The sequence below is a fragment of the Bubalus kerabau genome, chromosome 2 (assembly GCF_029407905.1).
Source record: "Bubalus kerabau isolate K-KA32 ecotype Philippines breed swamp buffalo chromosome 2, PCC_UOA_SB_1v2, whole genome shotgun sequence".
Classification (NCBI taxonomy): domain Eukaryota; kingdom Metazoa; phylum Chordata; class Mammalia; order Artiodactyla; family Bovidae; genus Bubalus; species Bubalus kerabau.
This window is the reverse complement of record NC_073625.1, coordinates 127,665,818-127,674,910: the sequence shown is the minus strand read 5'-3', so window position 1 is coordinate 127,674,910 and position 9,093 is coordinate 127,665,818.

Below are 9,093 nucleotides of genomic sequence, written 5' to 3'. Positions count from 1 at the left end.
CAATATCAAAAAAAAAAACACAAGAACAAAAACAAATCCCAACAACCCAATCAAAAAATATGCCAAAGACTTAGACTTTTTCTAAAGAAGACATACAGGTGGCCAATAGGCACATGAAAAGATGTTCAACATGGCTAATTATTAGAGAAATATAAATTAAAACCACAATGAGGTGTCATCTCACACCAGTCAGAATGGCCATCATCAAAAAGTCTACAAATAATAAATGCTGGAAAGGGTGTGGAGAAAAGGGAACCCTTCTACATTATTGGCAGGAATGTAAATTGGTTCAGCCACTATGGAGAACAGTATGCAGCTTCCTTAAAAAACTAAAAATAGAGTTACCATATGATCCTGGGTATATATCAAAAAAACCCAAAAGCACTAATTCAAAAAGATACAGGCACACCCGTGTTAACAGCAGCACTATTTACAATAGCCAAAACATGGAAGCAACCCAACTGCTTATCAACAGATGATTGGCTTAAGAAGTATGCTGTGTATATGTGTGTGTATATGTGTATGTATGCATACACGTGTGTGCATGCTCAGTTGTGTCCGACTCTTTGTGACCCTATGGACTGTAGCCTGCCACGGTCCTCTGTCCATGGGATTTTCCAGGCAAAAATTTTCCTTCTCCAGGGGATCTTCCCGACCACCCAGGGACTGAACCTGCTTCTCTTGTATCTCCTGCATTGGCAGGTGGATTCTTTACCAACTGCGCCACCTACTGTGTGTGTGTGTGTATATATATATGTATGTATAATGTATATACACACACAATGGCATATTACTCAGTCATTAAAAAAAGAATGAAATATTATCACTTGCAGCAACATGGATGGACCTAGAGATTGTCATACTAAGTGAAGTCAGACAGAGAAAGACAAGTACTGAATGATATCACTCATATGTGGAATCCAAAAAATAATACCAGTGAATCTATAGACAGAACAGAAACAGACTCACAGACATAGAGAAGAAATATATGATTACCAAAGGGAAAAGGGAGGGAGTGGAGGGATAAATTAGTAGTATGGGATTAATAGATACAAATGACTATACACACAATAGATAAGCAACGAGGATCTACTGTAGAGCACAAGGAACTATAATGTATACTTTATAATAGACTATAATGGAAAATAATCTGAAAAAATATATAACAGAATCACTTTGCTATATACTTGAAACTAACACAATACTGTAAATCAACTATACTTCAATAAAAAAGATTATTTGACTCCAAAGTAAATTTTCCCCATTGTCCCATAGTGAGGACAAGCATTAGCTTTTTTTTTTTTTATTCTTTATTCAATTTGTTACAATATTGCTTCTGTTGTTTTTTATGTTTTTGTGTTTGGGCTGTGAGGCATGTGGGATTTTAGTTCCCCAACCAGAGATCAAACCCAAGTCCTGAGCATGTGAAGGCAAAGTCTTAATCTCTGGACTACCAGGGAAGTCCCACTTTATTTTCTTTTCCCTGATTTTTCTACCCACCAGAAAAACATGCAGAAATGGCTCTGTGCTTGCACTCTCTGGAGCCCCAGCGGTCATAGTTTTCTTGCAGAAATGAGGTAACCAGAAGTTGTGAGTTCATAGTAGCCATGACGGTAATACAGTGTTTCAAGAAAACAAAACAAACGCAAAACGGCTTGGTCTTCTTTTTCACTAAATTCACTTTACATTAAACTGGCCTTCGGGTACAAAATGGTTTTCCTTTCAGATGTCATTCTTTCACTGGCAGGTCTTGGGTGGGGTGTGGATTGAGGAAGAAAGGAAGAGGAGAACAAGCAGTCCCAAGGGCTAAGAGGTGCCTTCTTTTAGGACACTTGATGAATGTGCCTTCTTCTTCTTGCTTGTATTTTTTGTTTTTCTTTGTGAAGCAGGGGAAAGGTGGGGTGACCACCCAAGGAAAGGGAAGAACAAGGATGGGCATCATGAGGAGGTAGGGTGGAAGTCCAAGTTTGGGGAGGGCCAAGTGCGTGTGTGTGTGCTAAGTCTCTTCAGTCATATCCGACTCTATGTGACCCTAAGGACTGTAGCCCGCCAGGCTCCTCTGTCTGTAGGATTCTCCAGGCAAGAATACTGAAGTGGGTTGCCATGTCCTCCTCCAGGGGATTTTCCCGACCCAGGGATTGAACCCGTGTCTCTGCACTGTAGGCAGATTCTTTGCTGCTGAGCCACCAGGGAAGGTTGGGTAGGGGCAAGGGTTGCCTGTAAAGCCAGCTCCATGAAGTGGGTGGGGCTGCTGAGACAAAGCTGACAGCTGGGGACACTGTTACATCCAAGGGGCTTATTGCCATCTACCTGCTTCCTCTCTGCTCTAAGCGCCCCCGACTGTCAGTCCCACCTGCCTCCTGGTGCTCGCTCCTTTCCCAGGGAAGAGGCACTCACTGAAGGTCACCAAACTGGTTCTTCCCAAATCCCCAACTCCAGCCAGTACTTTTTTACCCCATAGTGCCCCCTATTACACCATTTTCCTCACCGGCAACTTTTGTGAAGCTCAGCAAGGGCAAAGTCACTGCTGAATCTTCTCTTACAAGCTAATTTCTCCCTCTTTTTTCCCATTTTAAAAGGGCCATTGCCAGTGACCAGGAACCCTGGAATGGAGTCCACATTGACCCTTCCTTTCCCGGGAACTCCCATAGTCTCATTCACAAAATCCTATCAGTCCTGTCTCCCCCATGCCTCTTGCATTTCTTACTTCTTTTTACTCTTTCTGCCTCCATCCCGAGTCAGCATCTTGTATCTGACTCTTGCATCTGCTCCTTGGCTGGTCTCTCTATAGACTCTTTCCTCTTCAGACTATCATCCCATATCCATTTATTATTCATTCATCAAAAATATATTTATTGAGCACCCACAAAGTGCCAGGTAATGTATTGGACACAAGATATACCAGTGAGTAAGACACACATGGTCCAGTTGCAATTGTCAGGCAATTACGGTGCCTGAGGGTGAGTGTGTTGATGGAACGGGTACAAGCTGCTAGGGAATGCCTCAGGGAGTCCAAGTCCAGATGGGGAGAAGTGTTAGGGAGGTCTGCACACTGCTGCCAGACTTATTTTCATAAAATAACAATTTTATCCTGTTTTAACCACAATGGGCCTCCGATTACTTTTGCTTCTTCAGGTCTGCAAAGGGATGAATGTTTCCTAACCCTCAAATTCATGTGTGGAAACTCTAGCCCCCAGTGTGATATTATTAGGAGGTTAGGGCCTTTGGGAAGTGATTGGGTCATGAGGGCAGAGCACTCAGGAAAGGGATTAGTGCCTTTATAACAGAGACCCCAGAAAGCTCTTTTGCCCTATTTCTGTCGTGTGAAGACACAACGAGAGGTCAGCAGTCTGCAACCCAGAAGAGGGCTCTCAGCTGAAGCTGACCCAATGGGCTTGCCAATCTCAGACTTCCAGCTTCCAGAATGGGGAGAAATAAATTTCTGTTGTTTATAAGCCACCCAGTCTTTGGTACTTTATTGTAGCAGCATGAAAAAACAAGGGTCAAACTTTGCACACTGAGATCCTAAGCCCTCCCTCCTCAGCCCAGCCTTATCCCCAGGACTCTGCTGGCAGAGGCAGCAATCATAGCCATAGCAGAATAGAGAAGCTTCCTTGTGACTATATGCGCCTCAGGTCCTCTTCTAAGTGCTTCTCCCATGCTCACTGTCACAGCATTCTCTTGGAGGGTAACAGTTCCTATCACTAGTGTCTCCTCATTTACAGGTGAGGAAATGGAGACACGGAGAGGGGGCTAAATGGCAGAATCTGGGTTCAAATTCTGGCCATGTGGCTCCAGGTCTGACACACGACCACAATGCCCCTGCCTGTGTAACTCAGCCCCATGGATCTTAGACTTTCTATCAGTTCAGTTCAGTCGCTCAGTCGTGTCCGACTCTTTGCAACCTCGTGGACTGCGGCACGCCAGGCCTCCCTGTCCATCACCAACTCCTGGAGTTTACTCAAACTCACGTCCATTGAGTCGGTGATGCCATCCAACCACCTCATCCTCTGTCATCCCCTTCTCCTCCCGCCTTCAATCTTTCCCAGCATCAGAGTCTTTTCCAATGAGTCAGTTCTTCACATGAGGTGCCAAAGTATTGGAGCCTCAACTTCAACATCAGTCCTTCCAAAGAATATTCAGAACTAATTTCCTTTAGGATTTACTGGTCTGATCTTGCAGTCCAAGGGACTCTCAAGAGTCTTCTTCAACACTAAAGTTCAAAATCATCAATTCTTCAGTGCTCAGCTTTCTTTAAGATCCAGCTCTCACATCCATACATGACTACTGGAAAAACCATAGCTTTGACTAGATGGACCTTTGTTGGCAAAGTAATGTCTCTGCTTTTTAATATGCTGTCTAGGTTGGTTGTAGCTTCTCTTCCAAGGAGCAAGCATCTTTTAATTTCATGGCTGCAGTCACCATCTGCAGTGATTTTGGAGCCCAAGAAAATAAAATCTCTCACTGTTTCCATTGCTTTCCCATCTATTTGCCATGAAGTGATGGGACTGGATGCCATGATCTTAGTTTTTTGAATGTGGAGTTTCAAACCATATTTTTCACTCTCCTCCTTCATTTTCATCAAGAGGCTCTATAGTTTTTTTGCTTTTTGCTATAAGGGTGGTGTCATCTGCGTATCTGAGGTTATTGATATTTCTCCCAGCAATCTTGATACCAGCTTGTGCTTCTATGATACACCCTAAATTCCCCTTCGGGGCTTTTCCCCTGGTCCTCTCTCTCCCAGAAAAGCCCTTCTCTCTCTTAGCAACCCCCCTGGCTTTTTCAGAACCACCCTCTATAGAAAAAGAGCGAAGTCTGGACTCAGTTCTGTGTTCCAGTCCCAGTTTCCAGCCGTCAAACCCCTTCTTCTCCCTGACTCTCAGTTTCCCCTTCTCTACAAGGAGAATATTACTGTCCTCCTCCCAGGGCCTTTCTGAGCACGATGTGAGAATAACATATGTGAGTGAGCTTTGCAAACTCTGAGCCCTATGCAAATGGAAGGGAGTTGACAGCATTTTCACCTCACGTTTCCCAAGGTAAGACTATTTCTGTACAGCCTGTACTTCATTATAATGACATTTGATTATATATTCCCTTGGGCACATGCCTTCATCTTTCTGAACTTCAGATGCCTCATCTGTGAAATGGGCATAATATCTTCAGCCATATTGGATGATTATGGGAATTAAATGCAACAGTATTTTGAAAGGATTAGACACACAAGAATGTGCAATGTTTGTCTCCCAAACCTTGACTTTTCTCCAGCTGTTGGGGCTAAATTGTTTATGTCTCTAACTAGAAGAAGGCTGTCCAAAATCATTCCTTCTCTTTCCCTCCACAATTTTTTTTTTTTTTAAATAAAGGAAAGGCACCTGTCTCCTTGGAGCTTCTGATTTAATTCAGCATCAACGTTTGGAATATTTATTTACCAAAGAAAAATACTTTCCATGCTCCTTTTGACCATGTCGCCCAGATGCACCGCCACCGGCCGCCCAAAGCCCATTCTGAAGCAAGAGCATTTTGTGAGCACAGCAGCGCTCTGTGACCCTCCAAGTGCTTGTTCAGCTGAAATCACTCGTGTCTGGCACAGACCTTCTCTTTTCATTTTGGCAGAACTTCAGGGAGTGAAAAGCTGGGTTAGTGTTAGGGCTGGGATTAGAAATTGAGACTCAACAGATCATACTGTTAACACTTCTCCTCTTTGCTAACTTTATGAAGTTCGAGAAAAGCTTTCTGGGGAACGCGACACCAGCTTATTTGCCAAAAGCTGACATGGGCCAAGGAAGATGTAGTCAGCATTTGGAATCTCCTTGCCTTAGAATATAACAGCCAAGGAGGGAAGAAGGATGCTGGGGAGCTGGGAGCCGGGGGCTGAGGGGGTAGGTGTGTGGAAAGGAATTGGAAAGATTCAGGATGCTGAGCGGGCTTGGCTCCTTGTGATTCCACCCCCACAACACAACATCTCTTAAGCCATTCCTTCCTCTCTTTCTCTAGCTCAGCCCCTGTCCTGGTCCTCATCACCCTTACCAGCAACAGCGATACTTTCTAATCTACCTCCTTGTCCCTCTTGTTCATCCTAAACACATTTGCCAGTTTTTATTCTTCTGCTTAAAAACATTCAAGGCTCCCCAGTGCTTATTAAACAAAAGCCCCACTTTTAGGTGAGTGCTCAAGCTCCCCTGTACCCCTACCTTCAAGCAGGCCCCAAACTATCCCCTGATCTCAGCTCATCCCTCATCCTCCACAGAGCCTCAAACACCAGCTAGGTAGACACGTGGTTATCCACTGACTTGCCAGTACAGTACCTTCAAACCTTTTGAGCTTTTCCCCAGGCTGGTCCTTCTGCCTGGATGGCTCAATCCTAGTTCCCACCTGCACCTGGATCCCTCTGCGGGCTCCCAGACTCAGTTCAAGGACGGCTCCTTCTACAAAGCCTGTCTCAGCTTCTCCAAGCACAGCTACCACCACCTCCTCTCTGCTCCATGGGACAGTGTGCCGCACTTGTTCACCTGTGCCACTGCGGGACCTTGAAGCTGGACTAGACCTTGTCTGTGTCTCCCCCACCCTCACCTAGTGCCTTGTTCAGCTTATACTCCATTACTTGGATTTATGAAAGCTGATGAGACAAACTCCCACGATGCCAAGGAGAAGCCAGAGAAGCACACTGAGTTTTTGGCTGTGTCAGGCTCATGGGTTCTGCCTGTCCTAATCTCCAGAGCAGTGCAGTGTGCTAGGGAAATGCCTTCTCGTTTACTCTGGGTTACTGCTCCCTGAGAACATGTCTCCAAGACATTGTCCCAACTGGCAACTACTCCAGCTCAGTTAAGCTCCTGGAAGTGATCCCTAGTATGTGGCAGACCCTGTGTTTGACTCTGGGGACACACAAGTGAGTGTGATTCTGTGCCTGCCATGGGGGTCCTCACAGATAGACACATACATAATTTCAAGACAAGACAGAAGTTTGATGGTATGCTCAGTTCAGTCTGGGAGCATCAGGGTAGGCTTCTTAAAGGAGGTGATACTGGACTGAACATTAAAGAATGTATAGGAGTTCAACAGGCAAAGACAATGAGTCTAAACAACACAGCCTCAAGCTACCATGAGCATTCAGGACTGAAGGTTTATTGGTGGGGTGGTGAAGAGGGTGACAGGCAGAGAGAGACAGTGACAGAGAAGATGATGGCATTTGAGCTGGACTTACAAAGATGAGAGTTTTGGATGTATAGAGATCTGAATAGGATAGAGGTTGAAGGACAATCTGGGCAGAGGAACAGCTTGAGCCAAAGCATGGAGCACTGATGTAACTTGCTTTAAGTGGTCAACTCCAAGAAAGTTATCACTGGAAAAGACAAAAGCTCTAATTTGAAAAGATACATGCACCCCAATGTTCACAGCAGCATTATTAATAGTAGCCAAGACATAGAATGAACCTACAAGTCTATAAACTGTTGAATGGAAAAAGAAAATGTGGTGTGTGTGTATATATATATAATGGAATATTAGTCAGCCATAAAAAGAAAGAAAGGATGCCATTTGCAGCAACATGGATGGACATAGAGATTATTATACTAAGAGAAGTAAGTCAGACAGAGAAAGACAGATATTATATGATATCATTTATGTGGAATCTAAAAAATAGCACAAATGAACTTACTGGGTGGAGAGCAGATAAGGCCTTCCCCAGTGACTCAGTGGTAAAGAATCCGTCTGCAATGCCAGAGATGCGGCTTCAAGCCCTGAGTTGGGAAGATCCTCTGGAGGAAGCCATGGCAACCCATTCCAGTATTCTTGCCTGGAGAATTCCATGGACAGAGGAGCCTGGCAGGCTATAGTCCATAGGGTCACAAAGAGTCGAACATGACTGAAGTGACTCAGCACAATAGCAGATATATTATACGTATATATACTTTACATTATATTCATCTTCATTATGTACAAGAGGCCAAATAAATTTTTCATAACTTATCTAACCAATCTCCTATTATTAGACACTTTGGATGTTTTCAATTTCTTCTATGATAAACATCTCTGGATATGAAGTACTTTCGCCCACATTTTGAGTTATTTCCTTAGAATAAATTTCCAGAAGTGGAATTACAGGGTCACAGGATACAAACTCTTTTATGGTTCTTAATACATTTTGCCAAATTTCTTTTAAAAGATTTGTACCGATTTATACTACCACCAGCAATGTGTGAGGGTGCCAGTTTTCCCACATCTTTGGCAGCTTTGGACAATTTAATTAAAAAAAATTTTTTTTTGCCAGTTTAATAGGGGAAGAACTTTATGTTGCTTTAATTTGCATTTTTATTACTTTGCCTAACATTACTTAATAAATGTTTCCCATGTTGCTTCAATGGTCTTAATAAGCTCTTTTATGATCACAAAACTTTTTGATGGTTGGGATTTGATGACTGAATATAAGAATAGGGCATTCCAGTTTAGTGACCACCATGAGCCAGAGCAGAAGGTCAGAAAAGCTCCCAGATAGAGGGTCCAGAGCTAAACTCATTGTTTTCAACACTCTCTTCCTTCTGGGCTCTTCATCTTGGTGAATAGCACCACCAGCCATCATGTCATTCAAGCCAAAGTCTGAGTGTCATTGTTGACCTCTCCCTGTGTTTACTGAACCATACTTGGGTCCACTCTCCTGTATGCAGTCAAGCCAATCTACTGATCCCACGATGTAGTGAAGTAAAGTGCAGTGTTTATTGCAGGGCACCAAGAAAGAAGTCCAGGGCAGCTAGTGCTCAAAATACTCAAAACTCTCCAATTGGTTTTAGCAAAGCATTTTTAAAGGCAAGATGAGAGAGGGCTCTGTGATCAGTTTGTGCATAAGTATCTGATTGGCTGATGGTGACATAACAGGGTGGTGTCACAGGGGTTAACGTTATCAATCCTCAGATCCCTATGGGCTTGAGGGTTTGTGCTCATGGTCATCAAATAGTTACTGTCTTTCTTTTGGTGGGGGTTTTTGAAGCTGTAAAACAACTCAGGAAATGTATATCAGATACTGTTATTCAGAGAGGAGCTAAAGCAAAGGATATGGTGGAGGGATTTCCCCTTCCCAAGGACCCAAGGGGTACTGCTCAG